Raw genomic sequence first — 24,377 nt, forward strand, 5'->3', positions numbered from 1 at the left:
TTTCTCTACAGAAAACATGAAAAATCTATTTTGTCATTTAACCCTTTGGGATCCTGAGTCCCCAGTTTTTTTATCCAAAAAGTTTCTCTCTGAAGCAGAGATCTGGTTAGATCTGTACCCTCAAAATTCTCAACTCTCTCTAGGACTGAAAACTGCAGTTGAGCTATGCTGTGCTTTGCCTCCTGCCAGTGTGCTGCCAAAGGGCTCTTGATGGTTTGATTTCTAATAGTGCTTTTATGTTCAGAAATTCTGATTTTTATTTTGCGCTCAGTTTTACCCACATAAAGTTTCCCACATGGGCACTTTATGTAGTAAATGAGGACACTGGAGTTGCAGTCAGCATTGAGAAATAGAGGGATTGTTTTTCCTGTCTGTGGATGGTGTAAAGACTTGCCTGTAATCACATTATTGCAATGAACGCAATTACCACATCTCTTCATGCCCTTGTAGGACGACGTTTGTTTTTGTTCGAATTTAGGCGTTAAAAGTTCCTTGAGGTTTTTAGACCTTGTATAGGCGAACATTGGTTTTTGGTCAAAAATACCATTAAAGTCTGATTCATTTTGTAGTAATGCCCAGTGTTTGTTCACTATGTTCTTGATTTTTTGAGAACTGGTAGAGTATTTCAAAACAAATACTTGTCTTTCCATTTTTTGTTTCATCCTTTGGTGCAACAGATTCGTTCTATCGAACATTTTTACTCTTTGTCTTGTTTTTTCCAATAATTCTTTTGGATAACCTCTTTGTTCATATTTATCCTGTTGTATATCAAGATGTTTCTCCAGATCTAACTGTTTGGAACAAATCCTTTTAATCCTCATAAATTGAGAGAGCGGTAAATTATCTTTCAAAAAAAACCTTCAACAAGAAGCCAGAGGTAAATTTAGTTGTGAACATTTCAGACACCATTCTGTCACCTCACCAAATTAGGATCTTAAACAGAGGATTAGGGTTTGTTCCCACTCACACTACAAATCAACTAGAGTGTGAAGTTTCACTCTTTAAATTCATGAGGGTTTTGAAATTAAGGCATTTTTTTACCAATGTTGTTCCCGCTACTTCTCAAAAAGAAGAAACAGAACTTCTTGAGTTTCGTCCTAAATCAAAGTTTCAGGCGCCAGTCTCTCATAAAATCATAGAAGCTTTTGAACGATCAGTACGCAATGACATCCAGAATATCAATTTGTCAAGGGGCAAAAAGAAAAATTTATCTACACAGGACAGGAATACTCTGAAGTCGTTACAAGACAATCCAGCTATCATGATTCAGAAAGCAGACAAAGGGGGAGCAATCGTTGTGATGAACAAAACATTCTACACTGATAAAGTTGAAGAACATGTTGCAGACAGATCAACGTATCTATTGCTGGATAAAGATCCCATCAACGATCTTAAAACAACTTTAAACACAATTCTAGAACATTCATTGGAATTAGGACATATTACAGCAACAACGAAACAATTTCTAACAGTAGATCATCCTAGAAGACCACGATTGTATATGCTTCCCAAAATACATAAGAGTCTAGAAAACCCCCCAATGAGACCAATAGTAACGGGGTGCGGTACCATCTTTGAACCACTCGGAATCTACATCGATAAATTTCTTCAACCTTTTGTCCAAAAATGGCCCTCATATGTCAAAGACACCACGGACTTTCTCCTAAAATTGCAATCCATAAAACCAGACAATCGAATGTTAATGTGTACCATCGATGTAAAATCGCTATACACGTCCATTCCCCATCAGGGTGGACTAGAGGCAGTAGAATGGGCTTTGCTGAGCCAACCTTCAATCAGGGCTGAAAAAGTGTTCATCATGGAAATTCTACATTATTGTCTGTACCACAGCTATTTCCAATGGAATGAACGATTCTTTCTACAATTACAAGGGACCTCTATGGGTTTTGCCGGAGCTCCGGCGTATGCGAACACCTTTATGGCCAAATTTGAAGCTGACCACATATACACTGATGAAGATTGGCAGAAGCATGCAGTTTTATACTGCAGATTTATAGATGACATTTTTGTCATCTGGAATGCAGAGAGATCCCTATTGGAAAAGAAACTGCTACAACTTGATCAACACAATGAATATATACAGTTCACTTCCAACATCAATGAACAGAAAATTTCTTTCTTAGATGTGGCAATCACTTTGGAGAATACAGAGATACATACAGAAGTCTTCCGTAAAGAAACTGATGTGAACAATGCATTGATGTATGAAAGCTTTCATCCGCAAAACTTGAAAGATAATTTACCGCTCTCTCAATTTATGAGGATTAAAAGGATTTGTTCCAAACAGTTAGATCTGGAGAAACATCTTGATATACAACAGGATAAATATGAACAAAGAGGTTATCCAAAAGAATTATTGGAAAAAACAAGACAAAGAGTAAAAATGTTCGATAGAACGAATCTGTTGCACCAAAGGATGAAACAAAAAATGGAAAGACAAGTATTTGTTTTGAAATACTCTACCAGTTCTCAAAAAATCAAGAACATAGTGAACAAACACTGGGCATTACTACAAAATGAATCAGACTTTAATGGTATTTTTGACCAAAAACCAATGTTCGCCTATACAAGGTCTAAAAACCTCAAGGAACTTTTAACGCCTAAATTCGAACAAAAACAAACGTCGTCCTACAAGGGCATGAAGAGATGTGGTAATTGCGTTCATTGCAATAATGTGATTACAGGCAAGTCTTTACACCATCCACAGACAGGAAAAACAATCCCTCTATTTTTCAATGCTGACTGCAACTCCAGTGTCCTCATTTACTACATAAAGTGCCCATGTGGGAAACTTTATGTGGGTAAAACTGAGCGCAAAATAAAAATCAGAATTTCTGAACATAAAAGCACTATTAGAAATCAAACCATCAAGAGCCCTTTGGCAGCACACTGGCAGGAGGCAAAGCACAGCATAGCTCAACTGCAGTTTTCAGTCCTAGAGAGAGTTGAGAATTTTGAGGGTACAGATCTAACCAGATCTCTGCTTCAGAGAGAAACTTTTTGGATAAAAAAACTGGGGACTCAGGATCCCAAAGGGTTAAATGACAAAATAGATTTTTCATGTTTTCTGTAGAGAAATTACCGCCATAGAAGGCACCATGTGTTCTAAGCTATGTAGCGATGGTTGATCTGAAATAAATTTTGTATTGTTTTTCACACATTTATTTAGTGCACATATATGGCACAAGACGAGACACCACTTTATCATTTATTTTCATTTTTATTTTCATCTACACATATTCAATGTTGCATGCACTTTCACCATCGCGTTCACGCTGGAGCTTGGATTTTAGGAGTAGCGGATTGGCAGAGAGAGCCCCACGTGGTCACTAGTAACAAGGTCTATCAGGAAGTGGTGCCGTGCTCAAAGAGAGCAGGCCGGTTTAGTTGTTGTGGTGACGTTAGAGGAAGCAGAGTGATTTTGATTGGCTGGCATACGAACCATGCGGAGATTTAATGTGAAAGGAGGCGTCAGAGCATTCGAACGTTCGGCAATGGCCACGAGAGTTGTTTGCGAGGAGCAGCGTTAATATTAAGGTACGCAGTTAGGAGTACTTGGGTTATGTTGGTTTCTCCTTGAATCTACTGGAATGCAGTCTGGTAATTCTAATTTTGGTCTTTTTGCATTGTAGAACCGTTAGCGATCACGAGTCTTCGAGTGGGTAAGTCGAGTTGCCGCGTTGTTGTGGTGTTTGTTATTAGAGTGGAGCTTTGAACACAAGAAAGAGTGTGTTCATGCAATGTTTTTTCATTGTTTAGGTCGTCCCATTTTAGAGGTACAAGGAAAGGGTAAGATCAATTAGATTTCACAGGGTGAGGAGGTGGTGGAGCACTATACTAAGCACGTTCGTTTTTTCACTTAATTTTTTTTGTTTCAATTCAACAAGTGGTCCCAAAATGTAACGCTGTGTTTTTTACATTCATGTAGATTTCAGGCCCCGGAGGAAGAGCCCCACAGGGCTCGAAATGCATCGGGCTTCTCATACGCATATTGTCATTGTATAATGTCATGTTGTTATACTGTGTTACATACGCTGTATTCTTCTATGTATTTTTCTGAGTTCTAAAAGAATTGCAATGTTTAAAAACATGTAAGTCCAGGTCAATGTACTGAATTGAAAAGTCATGTTGACATCATTGAAAATTTGAGTTTGATATGGTTAAAAAAAATTTTTTTGAAAAATAAACTCAACAGAGTTTTGCAACAGTGCACAGTGGTCGGGTGTAATTTCACTCGAGATAGGTTGGTTTAAGTGGGCACGTGAGGGCAAACGTGCTACCATTGTTGCACGCATAGATAAAGTATCTTTCTAAAAATTCTAAAAATTTACGAAACAAGGTGAAAAAGGTGTGCTTCTCCTATCTAAATTCACGTCTTCTATTCAAAAAACATTGTTATGCTGCCTTCGACCTATTCGCCGCAAGTGCTCACACAACTCAACTGCATAGCTTGCTAGACACCACCTCGGTGCCATCCGGATCTTGGAATGTCAGCACCTTTTGGTGTCTTCTCTTCAGAAAATATTGTTGCGCTGCCTTTGGCCCCATTCGCACATCAGTCCGCTACTGACGCCATCTCACAGGCTAATGGGGCGCCCCACGCCGACTTTCAGCATTGTAGAATGACCACACCAGTACAGCAACTTGCTAGACATCACCTCGGTGCCATCCGGATCTCGGCGCCGCACTGCAGATGAAGTGCCTCTCAACTATGAAACCACCACGGTGACATCCGGATCTTGGCGCGTTGTGCTGCCTTCGGCCTATTCGCACATCGGTCCGCTACTGACGCCATCTCACAGGCTAATGGGGCGACCCACGCCGAGTTTCAGCATTGTAGGATGACCACACCAGTACAGCAACTTGCTAGACATCAACTCGGTGCCATCCGAATCTTGGCATCTCAACGCCTAGTGGTATCTTCCATACAAAAAATATTGTTACGCTGCCTTTGGCCCCATTCGCACATCAGTCCGCAACTTAGACATCACCTCGGTGCCATCCGGATCTTGGCATCTCAGCGCCTTGTGGTGTCAGTCAGAAAATATTGTTGCGCTGCCTTTGGCCCCATTCGCACATCGGTCCGCTACTGACGCAAACTCACAGGCCAACGGGGCGCCCCACGCCGACTTTCAGCATTGTAGGATGGCCACACCAGTGCACCTTACTAGACACCACCTCGGTGCCATCCGGATCTTGGCGCGTTGTGCTGCCTTCGGCCTATTCGCACATCGGTCCGCTACTGACGCAAACTCACAGGCCAACGGGGCGCCCCACGCCGACTTTCAGCATTGTAGGATGGCCACACCAGTGCACCTTACTAGACACCACCTCGGTGCCATCCGGATCTTGGCGCGTTGTGCTGCCTTCGGCCTATTCGCACATCGGTCCGCTACTGACGCCATCTCACAGGCCAACGGGGCGCCCCACGCCGACTTTCAGCATTGTTGGATGGCCACACCAGTGCGGCAACTTACTAGACACCACCTCGGTGCCATCCGGATCTTGGCGCGTTGTGCTGCCTTCGGCCTATTCGCACATCGGTCCGCTACTGACGCAAACTCACAGGCCAACGGGGCGCCCCACGCCGACTTTCAGCATTGTAGGATGGCCACACCAGTGCTGCAACTTGCTGGACACCACCTCGGTGCCATCCGGATCTTGGCGCGTTGTATTGCCTTCGGCCTATTCGCACATCGGTCCGCTACTGACGCCGCCTCACGTGCCAACGTATTTTCTCCGCATTTTATACCCTATGCCGCATAACAGGTCATGTGACTTGTTTATAAAACTTTTCATTGGTTCATTTTACTTTTGGTTTCCTAATGATGGAAGGCTTGATCATATGACCTAAAAACAACACTTTTCATTGGATGAAAACTTTTTTTTTTTTCCCAAACGATGAAAGCCCCACCTTGTTTCTGGATGTTTCAGACTAAACTGGCGTCAGCATGAGAGCACCACCATCTCGTAGCTCCGTCGTGGTCATTCCGCGAGCAATCATGGCAGCCGCTCCCCACCAGAAGCCTGCAGGAGTCGGGGCCCCCAAAACTTTTGATGAATTCTCAAGGCGGAGGGGACGCTTTCGAGAATGGGGTCCAAGACCTAGCAGACAAGCGTCCGATTTCCAAGGTGTCCCAGGGCCATTTCAGTGGACCAGGCCCAAAAAGGAAAGAGCCTGCCGCCATTTTGAGAGTCCTGTGACAGCCGCCTATCGCTGCACCGCAAGAGTGGGCGCAACTCAGCTGAATTGCGGCTTTTGACACAGTGGACCAAAAACGGACGGAATGGCAACTGAAACGGTAAAGGGGCGCCCCACTACAACAGATGACACTCCACCTGGAGAGGCCCGTTCACGCCGCCTCCCCCGGGGCGCCCCACGCCGTTATTCGGAGCAGCATTGTAGGATACCAAAACCAGTGCGGCAACTTACTGGACATCACCTTGGTGCCATCGTTCTGCTGCCTTGGAACTATTCGCACAACAGTTTCCTACTGATGACCCACCCCCCGCGACGCCCCACGCCGTTATTTGCTGGGTGGCAACTTACTAGACATCACTTTCGTGTCATCTAGATTTCGGCGCGTTCTGCTGCCTTGGAACTATTCGCACAACAGTTTGCTACTGATGACCCACCCCCCGCGACGCCCCACGCCGGAAATCTGGACGTTGTGCTGCGTTGGGACTATTCGCACAGCCGACCGCTACTTCGTTGTTTTTCCCTAAAAATGTTTATATGTTATTACTATTTTTGTTTTCTTGTATATATTTATAAATTATTAAAGTTTTATAATCTTACTACTTTGTCGGAGTGCTATATATTTTTAATGTGACACATAATTGTAAAAACTTTGATGTACAAAGAGTCATCCCTGGAATCTTCCGCTTCACGCTCGGTCCCCTCCCCAATCACAATACAGGATGGTTTTCAGATAATAGCAACGCTTCTGCTGTGACGGATCTCATCGAGTGTGGGCCTTGATCTACTATAACTCCTTTGAAGAGGGGTGATTCTTTACAGCTGTGGCCATAAACTACATCTGCAGGGCTAGCTGATAGCCTAGGACCGGCCTGGACAATCGGACACAGAGGAAAAGGAGTGTCAGAGGGTGCGGTAGTGAATAGGGCGAAAGGGAGGTGTCGGGCGGGCACAGGGTGTGATTCTCAGGGAAGAGCAGCGCAGATGGGGGGAGGTTTATTACCCATGCATAAGACAGAGAGCGGGGGTGACCACTGCCTGGGTGAGATGCTTGCGAGAGTGGGGAGCCATGCTAAGGATCGACAGTGTGCACAGAGTGGGTCTGGTCAAGGCATCTAAAATGGCTGCCGTGCACGACAAAAGTGTGGCATTTGAAAAAAGACAAGATGGCGCAGACAATGTTTTTCAACACTTCCTGATTTCCTTCGAATCGAACGTTAACAGACGTTGGGGCATATTACCAAAGTTAAGCGATATTTATCCCTAACGATGCATTGCAAAGATTTTTTTAACGTCGGAAATTATCGCAGATAAACCTTGCTATTATCAAGGTTTATCGCAAATACGATAAAAAACGACCGCAATGCATTAATATCGCTGAAAACTCAGCGATATTCATGCATTACCGAGCTAATGCTCTTAGCCATGTTATCCACCTCCCATTGGATAACATGGCTAAGAACTGCTCAGGGCAGCTGTTACTTTTTGGAGATATTCGCGCTTATCTCGAATATTTCCAAAAGTTGATAATAGGAGATAGCGATGTTAGCGACTGTTTCCAGTCGCTAACATCTTGGTATGCCCACTTTGCATGTCATTAGTGATAAATATCACTCACATGCAAAGTGGGGCCCAAGATGGTCGCTATCTCCTACTAGCCGTCGCTAACTGGTGTTAGCAACAGCTAGGTAATACAGATATAATTTTATCTCCGCGAAGCGGAGCGCTGTTACAGATATATATCTTGTTTTTGAACGTTAATTTCTCAAAATGCACTGAAGCACATATATTGAGACCTAGCAAAGGCACATCGGGCTACCAGTCCCTAATATTTTACCAAGTTTCGTGCAAATCCATTCAGCCGTTCGATTATTATTATTACTTTTTTTTTTTGCCCCGCGGGGCCCTTTTAAAACCTCCACATCAAACCTAGGGGGTCAGCGAGGATCTACTATGCCCCCTTATGGTCATTTGCCCCTTCGCTTTGGCCTCCTCTTGTCTCTCGATCCTACCGACAGACAAGATGGCGGCCGCTACGTACTGTTTGGAATGTTTACAGACACCGGAGAGCCAATCAGCTTCGCTTCGCAAAGCTCCGTAACGCGAAAAGTACGCGAAGCGGTGCGCTGTTACAGATATATATCTTTTTTTGAACGTTAATTTCTCAAAATCCACTGAAGCACATATATTGAGACCTAGCAAAGGCACATCGGGCTACCAGTCCCTACAATTTTGCCAAGTTTCGTGCAAATCCATTCAGCCGTTCGATTATTATTATTATTATTTTTTTTTGCCCCGCGGGGCCCTTTTAAAACCTCCACATCAAACCTAGGGGGTCAGCGAGGATCTACTATTCCCCCTTATGGTCATTTGCCCCTTCGCTTTGGCCTCCTCTTGTCTCTCGATCCTACCGAGAGACAAGATGGCGGCCGCTACGGACTGTTTGGAATGTTGACAGACGCCGGAGAACCAATCAGCTTCGCTTCACAAAGCTCCGTTGCGCGAAAAGTACGCGTCCTGGAGCGCGGCCCGGTCCGCTGTTACAGATATATATCTTTTTTTAAACGTTAATTTCTCAAAATCCACTGTAGCACATATATAGAGACCTACAAAAGGCACATCGGGCTACCAGTCCCTACAATTTTGCAAAGTTTCGTGCAAATCCATTCAGCCGTTCGGGCTAAAAGTGAGGCCAACCGCCCTATGGAAAACTCAATGTTAAAAACACGTTTTGGGACCCCCCTTTTTTCTCGACCCCCCCTGGACGAACCCCCCCCCCAATTTTCAGGGGCTGCTCAGAAACAAAATGTGCCATTTTCCTGAAAATTTCAGCCAATTCCGTCCACAAACGCCAAAGTTATTAGACATAGAATTTTCAAAAAACCCATAGAGAAAAAATCCTAACTATATATACCTACTGGCGACCGCCAGTAGGTAATTACCTACTGGCGGTCGCCAGTAGGTATATATAGTTAGGATTTTTTCCCTATGGGATTTTTGAAAATTCTATGTCTAATAACTTTGGCGTTTGTGGACGGAATTGGCTGAAATTTTCTGGAAAATTGAACATTTTGTTTCTGAGCAGCCCCTGGAAATTTGGGGGGGGTTCGTCAAGGGGGGGCCGAGAAAAAAGGGGGGTCCCAAAACGTGTTTTTAACATTGAGTTTTCCATAGGGCGGTTGGCCTCACTTTTAGCCCGAACGGCTGAATGGATTTGCACGAAACTTGGCAAAATTGTAGGGACTGGTAGCCCGATGTGCCTTTGCTAGGTCTCAATATATGTGCTTCAGTGGATTTTGAGAAATTAATGTTCAAAAAAAGATATATATCTGTAAGCGCGCTCCGGGCAGCGCTCCGGTTCGCGGACTTTACGCGTACCGGAACTTCGCGTAGCGAAGCTGATTGGCTCTCCGGTGTCTGTCAACATTCTAAACAGTCCGGAGCGGCCGCCATCTTGTCTCTCGGTAGGATTGAGAGACAAGAGGAGGCCAAAACAAAGGGGGAAATGACCATAAGGGGGCATAGTATATCCTCCCTGACCCCCTAGGTTTAATGTGGAGGCTTTAAAAGGGCCCCGCGGGGCAAAAAAAAATAATTTTTTGTTTGTTTTTTTGCGTGGGTAGCGCCCGGTTCGCGAACCGGGAAGCGTTCTGGGCAGCGTACTATAATGAAAAATGAATGATAGACTTTTCAAATACTGTATGTTAATTGATTGTTGGTTTTGTTGATTATTTTTTAATTTTTTTATTTTTTAAGCAATTATTTATTATTGTGATTCAAAATTTAATAACATTTCTAACATTTAACTAGTTTATGAATTACATATAAAAATGATTAAAGACTCAAACAATTTTTTAATATTACATACAATTTTATTTTTCAGATTGTTTTTCAAAATTTAATAGAACGTCTAGCATTTGACTGTCCGATATGTCCTCTTGTTGAGTGAACATAAGTTCCCACATTTGACCGTCATCATAATGGAGTAAATGATCGACAGATTCTACACATTGAAGTAATTCATAGTCCCGTGACTCATCCATGAATTCTAAGTCATCAATGGGTTCCATAACTTGTTCATTGTTGCTGTCCAGAACAATTTCGAAGGAAACATTCTGCTCACCTTCCATTTTATTGCTGTAATTTGCATAAAAAATAAATATATCAGTAGTGATAGGGCACTGTTGGGTTTAAGTTCAGACAGGTACTTGTGAGTTTATAACAGAGAAGTAATCTATGGGCACTGTATGGTTTCAGGCGTGAAGTAGTACTATTAAAAAGTGCCTGTGAAGAAGCCTAAGTAAATTCATAATTATACCACAGAAACCTAAATCAATCCATAATTATAATAAAGAAGCCTTTCTCAATGTCTAACTCTTACAGAGGGATAGTAGAAGAAGCCTAAGTAAATTCATAATTATACCACAGAAACCTAAATCAATCCATAATTATAATAAAGAAGCCTTTCTCAATGTCTAACTCTTACAGAGGGATAGTATATAACTATCTGAAAATGTTTTCAAATTTATAAAATAATATCTCACCTTCTAAAAACAAGTTTAAGTTGTGAGTGAAAATGATCTTGCAATGTAATTCAGGAAGTAGTAGTCAAAATGGCTGTGTTTCTCTCTCTTTCTTTATATATATTCAGGTACATAACCAATCAAATGTCAGGTAAAAAAAGTAGAAAATGAAAGTAACATTTTAATTGGTTGTCAATTCCAACACTTCAGATGTGTTTTGTGAAGTAATTTACCTCAGGGTATTTAGAGAGGTCTACAGGCTAAATGGTTAAATGGAATTTCAATCAAATTTGTGAAAATGGTAGACATTGGTATGTAGTATGAGGTAATCTATATTTGGTGAAATTGTCTCCAGTCGCTTTTCTGTAAACTACTTTCCCACCTTTTTTGATGGTGCGCTTCCCAGGGAGCGACCCGGTACGCGAACTGGTGAGCGCCCCGGTTCGCGAACCTTAAGCGTTACGGGAGTCCACCATTTTGTGTTTCGGTCGAATTAAGATACAAGATGGAGGGCAAATAATGTTCAGAATGGGTAGAAGGGGGCACGGTAGACTTATCTTGACCCCCTAGGTTTTCTGAGGGTGGCTGAGGAGGCCCATATGTGCGAAAAAAAACATTTTTTTTAAAATTTAGCGAGGTTAGCTCCCGGTTCGCGTACCGGGAAGCGCCCCAGGGTGCGTACTTTGTTGAAAATTAGTGAAAAAAGTTAGAGTAAAATAATAATTGTGAGTGATCAGATGTAGGGTAGCTCTGAGAAGAGCTTTTGGGTTTATGGTACATTTAGGTACTTATAAGTAGGTACCAATGCACAGTCTTAAATTCAGAATGAAAACTCTGTTGCCCTCATCTGAGAAGTGAACTCCATCTCCTCTGTAGATATCTTGCATGTAGTAACGCAAGTTATTGTTGTACAGGGAGCCCATTCCATGGTCTCTCATGTAAGCTGAAACAGATTTGTTTACATGCTTCCTCGACTTCTCAATTTGTGGACAAAATTGGTTTGACCACCTCCATTTCTGTCTTTGGCATATATTTGAATATACCAAGGCAGTCTGAGGAAAAAGTGCCATCAATTGCTCAAAGGTGTCCTTTAAAAGCATTTCCAGACCTACCCCAGTCAAAGTGCCCAAATCATTACCTCCACAGTGCACAATTAACAGGTCAGGTTTTGGCAAATGCATAAAGGTTTTCACCAATGGTATCAATTGGTGACATTTTAATCCTCTGTGGCCAAACCACTTAATTTCCACATCTTGTAAATTGAGGTTAGGTAAATTCCTGTTCTCAGCATACCTCTGAGCCCAATAGATGTAACTATGTCCAACAATCCAGACAGAAAACATGGTGAGAGAAGGTTCTCCTGCAGTCAGATGAAGTGTGGCAATGAAATGGCAGTTGAAAAAATAAGAGTTTAAAATGAAAAAAACTGTGGAGTTTCTGTGTTAATGAAGCAGTAACAGTGATTGGTGGAATTTGATTGCTGAAAACAGAAAGTTAGGGTGCATGGATGAGTTGTTTGAAAGATGTATTTTGAGTGGTCAGGAAAAAATCATTAAATGAAAGAATGCACTGGATATGAGGTGCACTGAGAGTTCAGAGTTCAATTGCAACATTGTTGTGTGAACTTGCAAACACCAGAAGTCTTCCAAGAGGTGGTTGCCATGCAGAAAAGGCAGAAAGGGCAGAGGGGGGAAGGGTTTTCATTTAAAAAAAGTGAGGGAAGAGTTTTGATTGGGTGACATGAGAGATATGTGTGAAGAATTACAGCATTTCTGTGCTTTTGATAGCTGCAGACTCTGGAGTGCATACCTTTTGCTCTGCTGAAGACAAATTGGTGTGTTTCTGAGACTGTTTTCAAACTCAAAGTATTTGCTAAGGTGAGAAAATATTTCTTTAATTTAGATAGAGAATAGTGTGCTTTAAGGAGAAAATTATGAAGAAAGTTGTGTTTTTCAAATGTTGCTTTGTCTCAAGTGTTTTACAAATAGATTTTGTTTCTTTGAGAAAATGTAATTGGAGAAAATGTGAAGTATTAGTACTGACAGGGTGTTTTTCTGCATAGGAGCTGTGGAGTCTTTTCAAATTATGACTAGAAAATCGTTTTTGAGGAAAATTAATGGTTATAATATTTCTGACAAGGACATAATGGTGTATGCTTCTTTATAATGCAATTGACTGTCTCTGATGTTATTTTTCCCATTTTAATGTAAGACCTTTCTCTGTGGCGCAAATTGCTTGTAAATATGCTCCCACCTGTGCATGGCAAATTTAGATTTTGAATGTTTGTGTTACATAGCCATGTTAAAAGTGATACAAACATGCTGCAAAGGCAATCAAAAAACGCTTTTATGTGTCTTAAGGACATTTTAAGTAATTTTCCCATGTGCAGTGTTTTGAAATTATGATTTGAAAATCGTTTTTGGGGAAAAGGAATTGTTTTTAAATTTATGACAAGGACATAATGGTGTATGCTTCTTTATAAGGCAATTGACTGTCTCTGATGTTATTTTTCCCATTTCAATGTAAGACCTTTCTCTGTGGCGCAAATTGCTTGTAAATATGCTCCCACCTGTGCATGGCAAATTTAGATTTTGAATGTTTGTGTTACATAGCCATGTTAAAAGTGATACAAACATGCTGCAAAGGCAATCAAAAAACGCTTTTATGTGTCTTAAGGACATTTGATGTCATTTTTCCCATATTACATTAAAAGACCTTTCTCCGTGGGGCACATTCCTTGTAAATATGGTTACACTTGTGCATGGTAAATTTAGATTTTGATTGTTTGAGTTACATAACCATGTTAAAAGTGACCCAAAAAAATTGCAAAGGCTTTCAAAAAACACTTTCATGTGTCTTAAGGACATTTTAAGTCATTTCCCTGTGGGCAGTGTTTTCAAATTATGAGTTGAAAATCGTTTTTGAGGTAAAGGAATGTTGTTAATTTTTATGTGCGCCATATGCCCCCAAATTTCTTTTTCAGGGGTGCAGCAGGGTGTTCTTGAGACACCCCTGCACCTTTGGAAAAATTCCTAATTTGCGATGAGCTAATTGCTAATCGCAAATTGCACCTTCATTCCTATGGGCATCCTGGCCCATGGAAATGAATGGGTAATTTGCAATTAGCAATTTGCTCATCGCAAATTAGGAATGGTAAAGAATCGCTATTTATTCTTTAAAATTCGCTATTTTGGAAATGCAAAATAGTTTGATGATACATATGGCGGTTGATCTCTAACAAGATAAGAAGCTTAGGGATACATTTATGATGACTGGCGCAATGAAGTGGACATCACTTACTTCATTGGTAGAGATTTACATGTATTATCTCCTCTGTATTCTTCATCAAGCGTAACTTTAATCTGCAATCCTGAGTAGGCCTCACCTTAAACAAACCTCTGGATAGGCCACACCTTATCGTCATCATGAATTAATCATTTAAAATGCTAGGGACAGATTTATGATAGGTGTATGCCTCTTTTGCGCCACTTACAAAACACTGCCCATGGGGAAATGACTTAAAATGTCCTTAAGACACATGAAAGTGTTTTTTTAAAGCCTTTGCAATTTTTTTGGGTCACTTTTAACATGGCTATGTGACTCAAACAGTCAAAATCTAAATTCACCATGCACAGGTGGGAGCATATTTACAAGGAATGTGCTCCATGGGGAAAGGTCTTATAATGTAATATGGGAAAAATGACATCAGAGACAGTGAAATGCCTTATAAAGAAGCATACACCATTATGTCCTTGTCATAAATTTACAAACCATTCCTTTTCCCTAAAAACGATTTTCAAATCAAAATTTGAAAACACTGCACATGTGGAAATGACTTAAAATGTCCTTAATTCAAAATTTGCTATTCCTTATTTTGCGATTGCACTGAAGGATTTGCAAATTTTGCGATTCCTTAAATGCAATGTATCAAACAAAAAATATGTAAAAAATGACATTAAGGATTTGGAAACTACCACCAACTTCTAGTTTGTGGTAATTTGCGAATTCTTTTCAAAAAGCTTTTTTTCCAAAAAACAAAAGGTGCCATATGACGCCAATACATGTCCTTAGGGCATGTATGTGCGCCATATGCCCCCAAATTTATTTTTCAGGGGTGCAGCAGGGTGTTCTTGAGACACCCCTGCACCCTTGAAAAAATTCCTAATTTGCGATGAGCTAATTGCTAATCACAAATTGCACCTTCATTCCTATGGGCCTACTGGCCCATGGAAATGAAAGGGTAATTTGCAATTAGCAATTTGCTCATTGCAAATTAGGAATGGTAAAGAATTGCTATTTATTCCTTAAAATTCGCTATTGAGGAAATGCAAAATAGTTTGATGATACATATGGCGGTTCATCTGTAACAAGATAAGAAGCTTAGGGATACATTTATGATGACTGGCGCAATAGAGTGGACATTACTTACTTCATTGGTAGGCCTTTACATGTATTATCTCCTCTGTATTCTTCATCAAGCGTAACTTTAATCTGCAATCCTGAGTAGGCCTCACCTTAAACAAACCTCTGGATAGGCCACACCTTATCGTCATCCTGGATTAATCATTTAAAATGCTAGGGACAGATTTATGATAGGTGTATGCCTCTTTTGCGCCACTGTGCGTCACTTTTATGATGCAGCGGCGGTGCAAAAGATTTGCTATGAGGCGACAAAATTACAAATTGATGCATTTAGGCAGATGTGTCATGGTGTAAAAAAAACGTGCCACATGAAACTGATGCAGCAGTGATGCAAAAGATGCACCATGTTGCAAGACAGGCCTCACTTGGGACATATGTATCAAGCTAATTAGCATTCGCAAAGATCAAAATTCAGCAAATTTCGGCCTTTGCGAATGCTAATTAGACAAATGGTATGTATCAAACAAGTTTGATGCAAAATAAGGAATAGCAATATTTGCTATTCCTTATTTTGCGATTGCACTGAAGGATTTGCAAATTTTGCGATTCCTTAAATGCAATGTATCAAACAAAAAATATGTAAAAAATGACATTAAGGATTTGGAAACTACCACCAACTTCTAGTTTGTGGTAATTTGCGAATTCTTTTCAAAAAGCTTTTTTTCCAAAAAACAAAAGGTGCCATATGACGCCAATACATGCCCTTAGGGCATGTATGTGCGCCATATGCCCCCAAATTTCTTTTTCAGGGGTGCAGCAGGGTGTTCTTGAGACACCCCTGCACCCTTGAAAAAATTCCTAATTTGCGATGAGCTAATTGCTAATCGCAAATTGCACCTTCATTCCTATGAGTCTCCTAGCCCATGGAAATGAATGGGTAATTTGCAATTAGCAATTTGCTCATTGCAAATTAGGAATGGTAAAGAATTGCTATTTATTCCTTAAAATTCGCTATTTAGGAAATGCAAAATAGTTTGATGATACATATGGCAGTTCATCTGTAACAAGATAAGAAGCTTAGGGATACATTTATGATGACTGGCGCAATAAAGTGGACATTACTTACTTCATTGGTAGGCCTTTACATGTATTATCTCCTCTGTATTCTTCATCAAGTGTAACTTTAATCTGCAATCCTGAGTAGGCCTCACCTTAAACAAACCTCTGGATAGGCCACACCTTATCGTCATCCTGGATTAATCATTTAAAATGCTAGGGACAGATTTATGATAGGTGTATGCCTCTTTTGCGCCACTGTGCGTCACTTTTATGATGCAGCGGCGGTGCAAAAGATTTGCTATGAGGCGACAAAATTACAAATTGATGCATTTAGGCAGATGTGTCATGGTGTAAAAAAAACGTGCCACATGAAACCGATGCAGCAGTGATGCAAAAGATGCACCATGTTGCAAGACAGGCCTCACTTGGGGCCATATGTATCAAGCTAATTAGCATTCGCAAAGATCAAAATTCTGCAAATTTCGGCCTTTGCGAATGCTAATTAGACAAATGGTATGTATCAAACAAGTTTGATGCAAAATAAGGAATAGCAATATTTGCTATTCCTTATTTTGCGATTGCACTGAAGGATTTGCAAATTTTGCGATTCCTTAAATGCAATGTATCAAACAAAAAATATGTAAAAAATGACATTAAGGATTTGGAAACTACCACCAACTTCTAGTTTGTGGTAATTTGCGAATTCTTTTCAAAAAGCTTTCTTTCCAAAAAACAAAAGGTGCCATATGACGCCAATACATGCCCTTAGGGCATGTATGTGCGCCATATGCCCCCAAATTTCTTTTTCAGGGGTGCAGCAGGGTGTTCTTGAGACACCCCTGCACCCTTGAAAAAATTCCTAATTTGTGATGAGCTAATTGCTAATCACAAATTGCACCTTCATTCCTATGAGCCTCCTAGCCCATGGAAATGAATGGGTAATTTGCAATTAGCAATTTGCTCATTGCAAATTAGGAATGGTAAAGAATTGCTATTTATTCCTTAAAATTCGCTATTTAGGAAATGCAAAATAGTTTGATGATACATATGGCGGTTCATCTGTAACAAGATAAGAAGCTTAGGGATAGATTTATGATGACTGGCGCATCACCAGGGACGTGCCAGTCATCCTGCGCCGCTGTTCCGCCACCCATGGTGTGCTGCATTTACAATGCCGCGCAGCATGGGGCAAAAATGGCACAGATGCGTGACGTATCTGTGCTGTAAAGGTGGCGCATTGCTGGAGTTGTATTGCAAGTGTGATGCAGCTCCAGCAAGGCTCAGAGGTGCCCCATCTCCACAATGTTGCGTCAAGACCTATGCCTGCTTAAAGCAGGCGCAGGGTTTTGACGCAGCTTTCTCCTATCTGATTGTAAATGCGGCACACCATGGGTGGCAGAGCAGCGGTGCACGTTAACTGGTGCATGCCTGGGGATGTGCCATTTAACATAAATCTGCCCCTTTACATTTAAGTATCTGCAGGGGACACAGAGTCGGTGAGGCTTATCCAAGGTTAAGAAGAGATGAGTCCTGTTCACTGAAAAATTAGACATAGGCTTCACCTGCTCAGCATCGCTGGACATGGCTAAATAATAGCTGCAAAATGTTACTCTTGTTAAACAATTTGACTATCATAATCTCTGAGATTTGTCTCTTACTCTGCAACATCTCATTGTTGTTATCTTTCTTTAAAGATAAAGACAACATCAACATGAGCGATAATCTGCAATCAGTTGATTTTGACCTCATCATTGAACTTGTAATTGAAACATCAGTGGATGTTGATCCCTTGGATAATTTAAATCCTGAGGATGAAGAAGAACGTGATGAGGATGCAGATTTGTCCGAATTATATGACATAGGGTGGGAAGCTGACCTGCTTGAGCCTATGGAACTATAAACATTTATTTTAAAATTTTATAATAAAAAAAAGTAAAAATGTAAACCGTTTAATTTAAAAATAAAGACACCTTCAAAAACAGGTTATGTGTAGTGTCTTCAATAAAATATTAAAATATGCTCATAAAATTAGATCAGATTCACATATAAGATAGCACAGGTAACATGATTATAAATTCCATTTCTTTTCTGCTATTTCTGTATTCTAAAATTGCCATGCACTAAAAAATCTTATATGTAAAAATGTAAAGTAGTGTTTTAAGTTTTTGATTACTGTTATTGATGTACTGTTGGGTAATAGTGGTTAATAACATTTTTTAATATATTTTACCACAGATTCAACTGCAGATCATTTCAACATTTCACCATGCCAACGAAAGAAAGACTGAGAAAGGCTGCAAAACGTCAAAGACAGCAGGTGATTGAAAAAAAGCAGCAGTCCTCTAACAAAAAGATTTGTCAAGTCAACAAGAAAGCACCGGGTAAGAGTACAAAAACATTCATAAGAAATATTTGCAGTAAAAAAAATATTACTACAGAAAATGTTTCAGTCCAGAAAAAGAGAACCAATTCAAATGGAAAGGAAAGGCCAATCAAAAATGTTACTGCTAGAGCAAGAGATAACTCTGTGCATGATAGTAGAAGGAAACAACAGTTTAGGGACATTCGTAAACGAATGTTCCGCAACAGGATAATTGGCAATTTGTTAAAAAATATTAAGAAAGGTCAACAGAAAGTGGTTTTTTATAAGAGAAAAAAAAAAGTTGAGAAAGTTATTGATCAGGCATTTGAAATTAAACGTAAGTTATTAATTTTGATAATCAATAGAATTAGGAAGCTAAACAAGGCAATGTATGATTTCAAAAGAAATAGTAGATGGAAGAGAATAGTTAATCGTAGTAATTTTTGTGAAGTTTTTTCTGGAGAATGGATGCATAGTTCAAGCTGTGAGGCATTTTTTAATGAGGAGAGTTATTTCCAGGATAATGATTTGGTGCATGCAGTTGACACCAGTGGTCGTGCTTATGAAGTGAAAGATGGTTGTCCAGTTGAAAAAGAAAAACTTGTGACAACAGAGGCAGAAGAGGTGTTAGGTAATGAGGTTTTAGGAAGACGTGCTAAGGGTCCTGTGTACACCTGGAAGTGTAGTAGTATTTGCAGTGTGCGACAGGATTCCATCAATTTGCTTTGTGATTTTGTACGGTCATTTAATAAGAAAAGTTTGAAGCAGAAAATAAGGTTGTTGCAAGAATTAGATCCTTGCAGAGTGAGAGAAGTGACAGGTTTGCATGGTCATTCACTGGCTTGTCTTTCCAGGAGAGTATGCCAGAGTGTTTTTCATCATTTCAGGATGCTAGCAGTGCATCATATTAAAGTGAGGAAATTAGTTAGAATGTTGTATTATGCTAAGAGTCCAGCAATTATGCTTAAAAAATTATGTGCTGCTCTTTTGCATGGTTCTGAAATAGATGTGAAGAATATATGTGAAGAAATTGAGTTTTGTTACTTTGGAAGTAAAGAGGAGAATGTTGAAATTGACCAAGAAGAAGCGGGTAATGTGGAAGATAGTGTACAGGTTTCCAGTACAGATAATTTCCAGAGGGAAATTGCCACGTTTCAGGTCAAATCAAGTGAGAGGCCCAATTTCACTTGTGTGTGTTGTCGACGCACTTATTATAAGAATCAGACTAAGTTAGTGGATTTATATGCAAAAAGTGAAAGGGAAAATAATAGTGAATGGAAGGATTTCGCAACATACTTGTTGGTAGAAAATTGTTTTGATTTGGGATTGGATCAACGTGTGTGTACTTATTGTTGTTGCAAATTAAATCAAAACCAGATGCCTGCTAGAGCAGTTCATAATAATCTGGAATTGGTTGAGATTCCTTCTGAATTGAAGGATTTAAATACTTATGAATCTATTTTGATTCAAAGTATCCATCCCTTTCAGGCTATTGTAAGAATGGAGCCAAAGACAGGGAAATTGCCTCCATCAGATTTACAGAGAGGATTAAAGGGAAGAGTTGTTTATTTGCCTCTAGATTTGAAGAAAAACATTAACACAATTGGAGTAGAAAAAGTGGACGAGGAACCTCTGGTTATCTTAGTTAATGGGGTTCCGACAAAGAATAAGAAAATATGGCAAGATTTAGTAGAAGTTAGGAAAGTTAAAAAGGCAACATTGTATTTGAAAAAAAATAATAAATACTATAAGAATGTATATGTTGCAGAAGAGGAAGTAAGTGAGGAAGAGGATAGCGATTTGTGTGCTGGTCAAATTGAGAAAGTAGAAACTTCTACTAGTGAAGAAATATATGAACATTATAGTGTTCATCCTTTGCATTCCAAGGAAGTCATGGGGAATGCTATTGAGTTGTTTCAAATGAAACAAGCCAAAGGGAGTCCCATTAGTGTTTGGGAGGAAAGTTTGGAAGCTCGGTGTTTCCCACAGCTTTTTCCAACAGGTCAGGGAGGAAGATATGATGAGCGACCTCATCAAATTCCTGCTTCTGAATACCGGACTTTGCGATTGTATGCAGGAGATGCTAGGTTTCGACAATGCATTCCTTATTTGTTTCATCTCCTGTTTGAAAGCGATCTGTCTGGACTGTCATATGCAGTGAACCACATCTTGAAAAGTGGTATACACATGCAAAACATCTCGGCAAGTGACTTTATGGATAAAGTCATTGTCCAAGACAGTATTTTGGATTCTCACCTGATTAATCTCATGGCGTGTCAGCGTGGTACTAATGAGTACTGGTACCGTCGTCATGGTGATTTAAAATGTATGCTGAGGAACTTAGGTACTCCCACATGGTTCCTCACTCTGAGCTGTGCCGAGTATGGCTGGGAAGACTTACTTGAATTTCTACGAGAGGCAAATGCTAACGTAGAAAACATCGAATTCAAGACACCCGGAGAACTGTGCTCTTTGGATCCAGTCAATGTATGTAGGTACTTCAATCATAGATTTGAAGCTATGATGTCTTTCATCATGAATAAGAAGAATCCACCTCTTGGAGAGGTGTTGGATTTCTTCTGGAGAAAGGAGTACCAAGCAAGAGGTGCTCCTCATATACATATGTTGCTGTGGATCAAGGATGCACCTAAATTTGGAACGGATCCAGAAGACTCAGTGATGAGTTTTATACAACAGTATTCTACGTGTGCTGTTCCAAACGCAAAGGAGAAGAAAAGCCTAAGAGAAAAAGTTCTGCGTTTCCAAAGCCATCGATGTGGAAAGTACTGTCGTCGTAAATTCCGAAACAAGGACAAGTTCTACACCAAATGTCGTTTCGGTTTTCCACGACCGGTGATTTCTAAAGGAAGAGTAAACAGTTTGATGTCTTTGCTGCGACATAATGTGATGAAGAAATCACCTAAAAACACATACAATTTGAAGAGGAACGAAGAGTCCAAGTACATCAACGACTACAACCCGGTGATTTTGTCCATGTGGAATGCTAACATGGATATACAGTTTGTGGCTGATAACTGTATGGCTGTGGCTCGGTATGTGACGTCTTACATCACCAAAAAAGAGAAGACAGAATTGAAGGATATGTGGGAGGACATTTCCCATGAAAAGAGCCTCAGCAAGAAGTTGTACAGTTTCAGTCTGAAGATGTTGTCGCATCGAGAAATCGGAGCGTACGAATGTTCTGACCGGTTGTCTTCAGCAAGTCTCTATGCCAAGTCCAGGAGTATCATTTGGGCGAGTCTTGGTCTTGCTGCAACGCGTAATCGAGTTCTCAAACCTGTGCGGGAAATTGAGTATTTGGCGGAAAAGGAGCCAAACAGTACCGACATTTTGAAGACCAACATGTTGGATACATATTATCCAAATCGAAGCAGTCACCTCGAGAATGTTTGTCTGTATGAGGTTCTGCAAAATTACATATTCAAGAGGAACATCAAAGAAGATACTGAGAAAGGAGTGTATGCTGTAATAGGAAGTGAGGGATGTCTGGTCAAGCAAAGAAAATGCCACTTGGTAAACCATCGAAAATTGAGTGGCGAATCTCCTGAAAAAAAGGAGTTTTTCTATTTAGCACTTTTGCAACTTTTCAAGCCTTGGCGTGCAGAAGAGGAACTGCTTGGAGATTTTCTCTTTTACGAAGACTCTTTCAATGCCGCCAAGGAGACCATAGAATGTCCTGCTTTTCCCAAATATGTAGAAATGTTGAATGCGGAAATTGAGCAGGAAGCAATGATTGCAGCCGAGATTGCCAGAGACAGTTCTCAGGACAGTCAGAGTTCTGCTTCATTGAGTCAGGATCCACTAGGAGGACCTGTTATCGAAAATGAAGCTGCCACTGCTATGAATGAAGTGGAAAGAGCCATGGCACATGCTCAGGAGGATGCAGTTAACTTAGAAGAGTTGGAAAGACAACTCAACGTTGAGCAGAGGAAAATATATGACGAAGTTACCATGCAAATTGATCATGGATTAAGTCATGACAAGAAAGAGTGCTCATGTACGTCGCTGAAGCCTGTCCGACTGTACGTGAGTGGAGAAGCGGGAACTGGAAAAAGTTTCCTCATTAAAGCAATTTCATGCTATTTGCAGGAAAGGACAGAGTCATCGCTGTCTTGTGTTGTCACCGCTCCAACTGGACTGGCAGCACATAACATTAAAGGGATTACTTTACATCGTTTACTGATGCTGCCAGTGGAGCATGACAACAAATTACAATATCACAAGCTATCTGGAGATGCTTGTTTTGAAGTTTCAAGAATCTTGAGGAAAATGAAACTTCTTATCATTGACGAAGTAAGCATGGTTTCCAATGTCATGCTTGCCTTTGTGCATTTGAGAATGCAAGAAGTTCTCAAAACAGAGTATGATGTGTTATTTGGTGGCAAACACATCATTGTTTTCGGAGATCTTCTGCAGCTGACACCAGTGAAAGGGCAACCTGTGTTCAAAATGCTCACGCATGAAGATACCAGGAAGTGCCTAGGCAGCATTGGCAACGTCAATATATGGTTAAACTTCAATTATGCTGAACTGCATGAAAATATGCGTCAGGCGAAGGATGAAGTTTACAAGACTATTCTACAAGATGTTAGAATTGGAAAAGTGACCGAGCATGGGAAAGAAGCTTTACATGCACGATTACTGTCAAATTTATATCCAGAACAAGATGTTGTGCCTGAGAATATTTTTCTGAAAATTACTGAGAAGAAATCTGGAATATGTTTGATGCCAACTCTTGCAGAATGTGCCAAATTCAACAACAAAATGTTGCATTTAGAAAAGCAAGAGATTGTGAAACTGGAAGCTATTGACAGAGTAGAGCATATGGGATCAACAATTATTTTGTCTGAGAATCTGAAAACAAAATTGGATTCATTAGAGAAGAGTATATCTAAAACTGCAGGTTTTGAATAGACTCTGAATGTGTGCTTGAACTGCCGTATAATTTTAAGAAGGAATTTACATGTTGAAAGAGGTCTGGTAAATGGATCAATGGGTAATGTTGTTGATTTTGTAAAATACAGAAATAGAGATGGAATTGAATTTTTAAAAATAAAATTTGATGGCATTGAGGAAGTACAGCTAATTGGTCGTTGCTCTGCTAGATTTTTGCTTGTAAAAGACTTATATGTTCGCCGTAAGCAGTTTCCTGTTTGCTTGGCATATGCGGTGACAATCCATAAATCGCAAGGTTTAAGTGTAGACAGTGCATTGGTGAATATTGGCAGTTCTGTGTTCAAGGAGGGTATGGCATATGTGGCATTGTCACGAGTTAGAACTTTATCGGGATTGTACTTGATTGAGTGTGATGTCACAAGCATTTGTGCGGATCTAGATTGTGTTAAGGAATACAATAGGTTAAGAAGAGAGTATGCGCCACATTTGCCTCAATATCCTTTGTTTGAGAAACGTGTGGTAGACCGGAAACGAAGAAATGTAACCAATACTGGGGAGGTTGTAGCAAAAAGACGAAAAGTCGATGAACCTGAAATTATAAGCAGAAACAAAAAGAATTCTGTTGAAGATGTTGTTGGTTTTCAATTTGAAAACAGTTCTGGTGTCAACTGCTATGCTAATGCAGTGGTTAATGTTTTGTTTTCTCTAGAAAATGTAAAAGAAGAGATTGTGGTCAATTCTGATCAAATATTTTAACATAGAGTAGAGGGAATGTAAGTCTGCAATGCTGTCTACTGTTTTACATTGCTTTGTGATTAAAAGTGATGTAGAGAATTAAATAATTGTAGTAGTCATAGAGGTAGTGTAAGTCTGCTTCATAGTAAGCAGTATCAGTGTCATAGGAAATGTAGAACATGACTGAGCAAGAAGGGGA

The sequence above is a fragment of the Lissotriton helveticus genome, chromosome 4_1, assembly GCF_964261635.1.
Source record: "Lissotriton helveticus chromosome 4_1, aLisHel1.1, whole genome shotgun sequence".
Taxonomy (NCBI): domain Eukaryota; kingdom Metazoa; phylum Chordata; class Amphibia; order Caudata; family Salamandridae; genus Lissotriton; species Lissotriton helveticus.